This window comes from Rhopilema esculentum, chromosome 16 (genome assembly GCF_057945365.1).
Source record: "Rhopilema esculentum isolate cy_ngs chromosome 16, ASM5794536v1, whole genome shotgun sequence".
In the NCBI taxonomy this organism is placed as follows: Eukaryota; Metazoa; Cnidaria; class Scyphozoa; order Rhizostomeae; family Rhizostomatidae; genus Rhopilema; species Rhopilema esculentum.
Genome location: NC_142830.1, coordinates 12,992,697 through 12,998,696, shown reverse-complemented (window position 1 = coordinate 12,998,696; position 6,000 = coordinate 12,992,697). Strand labels below are relative to the sequence as shown.

Here is a 6,000-nt window from a genome sequence, read left to right as displayed (position 1 = left end):
AAAGACGCGGGTGCTTACATTTGACAATGAGAGTAGACCCGCCTGATCTAGATGATACTTATGGATCTGTTGAATTTGTCTTGACAGGCATCTCGGAGACGGGAGGGGGGGAGGGGGGCGGGGGCTGTAGTCCCCCACTATTTGCCAAAACTGCAAAATATTTGCCAATGAATCACCAGTAAAACCACTTTTTATCCGGTTTTAGCTCCCTGTCCACTTTTTTAGACCCCCCTACTTTTCTCAACGTTCCGCGGTCCGAGGTTTTAGGTGAACATCGATTATTGTAGATGGACCCTCCCTTATATAAAACGTTCAAGTAGCCCCCCAGGGTCGCACCCTCAAAACATCAACCCTCCTTAGCTAAGGCCACACACGTATATTCGCTTAAAAAATCTTAGTTTTGGCAAGCTATTATTGTAATTGTTTCATACAAATGATCGCTTATGCAATAGAACGCTTAGATTTGATATCTTGATTCAAAAGATATTGTTATCAAATTAGGCCAATTTGATTACTTTTATACTCAATTGCATTCCATTTTAATTGAAATATTTCGCTATGGTCTAACATTTTCCCCCGTCTCTCATTGAAAGTATTTGGCATATTTATTGTAGAAGCAGATATATAAATATGAACTTGGGAGGGGGTTGGTTGGGGGAATGCAAATTTGCTGAACCCATAGGCACATAGTCTTTCATAGACCGAAGTCATAGGCACATAGACACAGGCCAAAGACATATCACTGCTTATCTGTGTTTTTAACTTGCCAAGTCCATTTTCGATTGATACTGTGGGAGCAACCTTTTCTTTTGTGGTAGTTAAGCACCAGAATTTACAATAATAATTTACATGGCAGATTTAATGCAAGAGTTTCCGAAACACTTTGCCAAGAAAACCATACGACTTCCTGTTCCTAGATGGCCTAGATAAGCACATATCCGCTGGAAGTCACCCTCGTCACGGACGCAATCTTAACCAGATTAGTATCGTAACAAAGCTGGTAAAAACGACGGCACACATCATAGGATGCTCAGATAACTTTTATGTGAAAAATAAATAAATATACGTCTCTGTACAACGAATTTTATTAGATTTACTTTTTTAATAACAGTATATTTGTGGATATATGATATTCTTCGAAAGAATTCCTTGGAAATGAAAGCATTACGGTATTGGCTAAATATGGTCACGTGACGGTTGACATCGTACAATATATAGGTGCCTCATGATAAAATTCCGAATGTGTTTACAGCAGTGAGTAAGGACTGAGTTGTACGACGGAGTATGGAAATTCCACCCAACACCGATCCCACTTCCCAATGCTCAGATAGAAGATAAGCTGCAATTTATGCGGTTTTTCGTCAGTTGGGACACACTTAGGATCCTATTTAACCGACGGAGGTTTTTTGCCGAACGGCGAGACTGAATTGGAATTCACAATAGTGGTCTTGTGCAGTTGAAGTTCATTCACACCAGGTAAGAACTGAACAAGTATCAGTAAGAATGTGACTCTTCTAAACAAAAAATCAGTTTTAAAATCTTTCCCTCGTTTGGTTACCGATATATCGTACATCGCTTGAGGCACCATTCTGCTAGTGTCTTCATTTCAGAATGTTTGGGGTTCGCAGAGGCCTAATCCTGACAGAGGAACCGGTACTGCTGTTAGAGGACGCTTTACTAATTTATTATTTATTAAATAAAGAGTAAGATTTCCTTATCGTATTGATGTGATGGATGTGGAAGTGTCATACGATGCTGGGTTTCGTATGGCAAATCACCTCAAATCGGAAGGGCCATGGATAAAGTTGTGAACGCCATTTGACTATGCTTTTTACGGGTTTCAGTTAGATGTCATGCTTCTCGGAGAGTTTTGTTGTCCTGTTCGAGTTGCATTTGGTACGGGGCCTGATTTGAGAAACACATGGACCAAAACATGGGGAACTTTATAAACAACTTTTGAAACAGTTTTTTCTTGTTAGAATAGTTATATAAATAGGAAAGAAATTGAAGTTGTTGTTGTTTTGGAGGCGTTCGAAAATATCCTTCCCATCACAAAGAATTTGACAGCCGGCGAAACTAATTGCGAGCTAAGTTGATCGTCTGAATTACTATTATTATTTAAAAAGGATGAAACGCGATTATTTGACCAAAATAACATTCAGTGTTTGTATCATAGTATCCATAGAAATATATTTTTTTAAAACAAATTTGGCTGTCATAATCTTTCAAGGTATTATACCTTACCTAGTTGGTTTCATGATCAAATATTGAAATAAATATGGGGCATTTTCTACACCGGCTACTTAGAAATATGGAACCTATTTAGCAAATTATCCTACAAAAAGAACATAGAAAGTTATTTAGAAATATTCCAGAAGATTTTGATTACGATAATGTTTCTAATCAAGCATATATGGGTCTTTTCAAAACTTTCTGTTTGGTGTATAATGGTGTATTTGACTGGCCTAAAGGATTAAAATGTGAAATATATTTCAGATTTTGTCTCCCTTGTTCTGTTGAATGATGCATCTGCACAAATTAACTGTTGCAACTGATTATAAAAATTATAAAAAACCTACTGAAAATTGACCAATGTTTAACATGAGAAAAATAAAGATAAACTAAATTGAGTCATGCTTTACACATTTAAACATAAGTATCAAACCATCTCTGCATAGTGTAGCTTTTTGAAATAACAATTAACATTTTTGCATAAAGAATTTGGATTTCTTGTATCAGTCTGGCCTGTGCAACAAAACTATTTTTATTTGTCTACAGGAGGGATTGACTCGTGGATATTTCAAGGCAAAGTTTGTCAAAATAACAAAATTTGTTACCAAATTTGCTAAAAAATGGCTTGTTAAAATGACAAAAATATCCTGTTTAATTGAGCAATTTTATTTCATTTCTAAGGCCCAGAGGGGTGAAGTGTGCAGGGGGTGTGGGGGGGGGGGTGTACACCCCCAACTTTCAGAAAACTCGTCGGTAGAATTAAATTTATAACAAAATATTAATGTAACAAAAGAATTTATATTGGTAAAATATGGTTTTGCATCTCTTACACCCTCCCCCAGCAAGAATGGCCATGCGACGCCACTGCTAAGGCCTGTAAAATTAATTTTGCTGATGTTATTCCAAAAAGTTTCTCATTTGCTGCTTTTTACAATAAAACAATTGATCAAAGGATTAGCAAAAATTTATTTCATTAATATTTCATCAATAATGAATTGGATAGGTTTGAGTGGTTTTCTTTGTTTTTTGTTGTTGCTTGGTATGAGCCAATAGCTCTGACATAAGCTTTTAAGCTTTTATTTGCCTTTTTTGTAGAAATAAAGCTAATGTAAGATGAAATAACTTGTCTTACTTAGTTGTTTTAGATTGCCATAGTAAGATGAGGGTATAGACCAGATTGTATTTCTACTGTGAAATACAGGAGGAGAGACTTCTTTTTTGCAAAATTTTAATTGTTTGCAATCAAAGGCAACAAAGTAAGATTTTGCAAATAGTGATTTAAAAAAAGGATCATTGGATTAATGCTTCTCAAGAACCTACCTCCCAGTGGTGAAAGTCTCTAATGAAGGATTCTTAGGTTTTTTTACAGTTGAATACAAATATGTGTACGCTGCAGTTGAAGTATGGTTAATTTAGAAGCAACTGGCACCTCCTCCACAATTTTATACGACTCAGAAAATTATCCTTTGAAATCAGATATTTTGGCTTTGAAAAATGTAAAATTTTTGCTCCAACAAGAAAATCTGATTAATTTTACTGCACTTTCCCTATCAATTAGAAAGCTCAATACGATTACCATAACAACCCATACATGGCTACAGCAAAGTATGTTTCTTTTCAGAATGTCCAAGCCCTTTGCTTTTACCACCCCTGCTCATTTTTTCTTGGACTCACTCCATTTTTTATGGTAGAATGTGATTTTTTGCTGATTTTATTCCAAGTTCATAACTATAAATTTTTACTGAATACAAGTTTGTTTTATTTGTTTGACATAAGAGAGCTACAGTTTCCAACAGTTCCCTGTGCAATCCATTTCATTATAAATTTGACCTTCCTTTTCTGTTGGCAGTAAATCACTTCTGATCTAGTTCCATTTTCTGGCATTGTTACCCATAGAGTAATGTAGCAATTGAAGTACCAATGTTACAGGTTGAAATTGCTCATCAATAGCACGAAATAAAATTCGATAAAATATTCATATGTTGAAAAGTTTTTCTATTACAAACAGATTCAATAACATTGAATGTTGTCATTGTCATTTTGACAACACATCAAAGGGGTGCTTCAAGTAAAGACCCATATATTCCTTAAAATAAACGAGGAAATCTGCTTTGAAGCAAAGTTACTTCTTGATTAATGGTTTTAGTGTCGTTTGTTTCATGTATCAACCCACTTTTTGTTTGCTTGTACTGAAAGTTGCTAATTTCCTAATAGGCTTTTCCAGGTGCATATTGCTGCTTTTAATTCTATACAACACACATAGTGCTACTAGCTTGCCTAAGGATGAGTAATCACCTCAGAGCCTAGCCTTTGAAATCGGGGTCTGGTTATCAGGCTACTCAAAGCCAATATGCTTGCGGTTCTAACCAAAGGTTTTGTTATAACATACCCGAGGGTCATGACATTAAATAAAAACTCTAGATGACATAATTTGAACTAAACTTTTGTGGTTTTCTAATCCTCTGTCCTTAGGTTTTAGTACTGAGTTCTTTTATTTCCCATTATCAATTCAATTTTTACTAGTATTCAAATCCCTGTCTTCCTGATGTCAGCCATAAACTGCCATTAAAGTTTGTTTATGGCTAAATGACTGTAACATTGTCATTACAGCCTATCGATTCACTGTAACTTGTACACCACGGGAGTTTAAGTAATCAATCTATGGTCGTGTTTACTAGATTATTTGCAGGGATTTTAGTGAACATAGTTGTTTGTTATTTTGTTTGAGTAGTCGTTTACCTGTTAATAGGACAGATATAAGAACAATTCATATGTTATCAGTAAACATAGGGATGCGGTGGCGGTGTTTGTTATCTCTGTTTTGCTGCATGGATTACATCAATGAATGATTCAATGGTTATTACAAAGGACATCGGTTAGTATGCCAGATAAGGTATTTGTTTACGGCAAGGCATAGTGTCTTTGACCAAGTGGTGGCCTTTGTTTGGTGACCTTTTTGATCGGGACAACATTTTGTCCGTTCGATGTTTTCCGGGCATTCGACGCAGGGGATGGGGGTGGGGGCAAGTGTTTCTAAGGGTGTTAATCAGGAGGGGGTCATATAGCCCATTTTAATTAATAGAATGTCTTTAAAATTTTCCATCATAACCATGAAGAAATTCTGGCTGCATTGCCTTTTTAATCGATTCTCATATTCTTCTAATAACAACGCTTCTCATAATCGTAAACATATTTTGCTTGTTAAAGTTAGCCTATTGTCGAATTTCAAACAGGAGACTGGAGAGACCTGCAAATATTTTATCAAAGGTTTAAAAAAATTTAATTTCTTAAAAAATTTAACCAAGAAAGTCGCAATTATCGTTCTAGGCTTAAAGACAGGAAATAAGGAAGGAAACCCTTGGCAGTTAAAAATGAATCATCAAAACCATTTTCTTCTTGTAATGAAATTCATTCATTTGTCGAAAGATTATGCAAACAACCCTCATAATTTCCAATAGCTTCACCCCCTTTTACCTATTTTGATTGTTAACCCCCTATTTTGATGTTCAAAGTGCACCCCCTATGGAGAAGGTTTGGTCACCGACACCTAAACTTGAGGCCAAAGTACGAAAATACGTACATGGAATCAAAATTTTGTCTCTGGCCTGGCCCATAGTTCCTCGTGGTAAGAACAATCTAAATGGTGGGTTTTGAAAATGCCAGAAGAGTGAAGCCACCTAGCGGTGGGGAAGCCAGCCCTCATGAAGGGGGCTGTCTGTCATTTCACGAACAGAAGACCTCCACGGCTGAATAGCCTTGTGAAAATGA

At 36.1% G+C, this 6,000-nt stretch overlaps 1 protein-coding gene across 2 annotated transcripts in view; it reads left to right on the top strand.

The window, feature by feature from the left end:
- The first annotated feature begins 1,045 nt into the window (after positions 1-1,045).
- Positions 1,046-6,000, top strand: part of LOC135682717 (histone deacetylase 4) — a 55,386-nt gene continuing 50,431 nt past the window's right edge. The window contains exon 1 of one of the 2 annotated variants that reach the window (XM_065197723.2): positions 1,046-1,476. The gene's annotated coding sequence lies outside the window, so the exon portion shown is untranslated. The remainder of the gene's footprint in view (positions 1,477-6,000) is intronic. The other variant, XM_065197721.2, reaches the window with a different exon arrangement.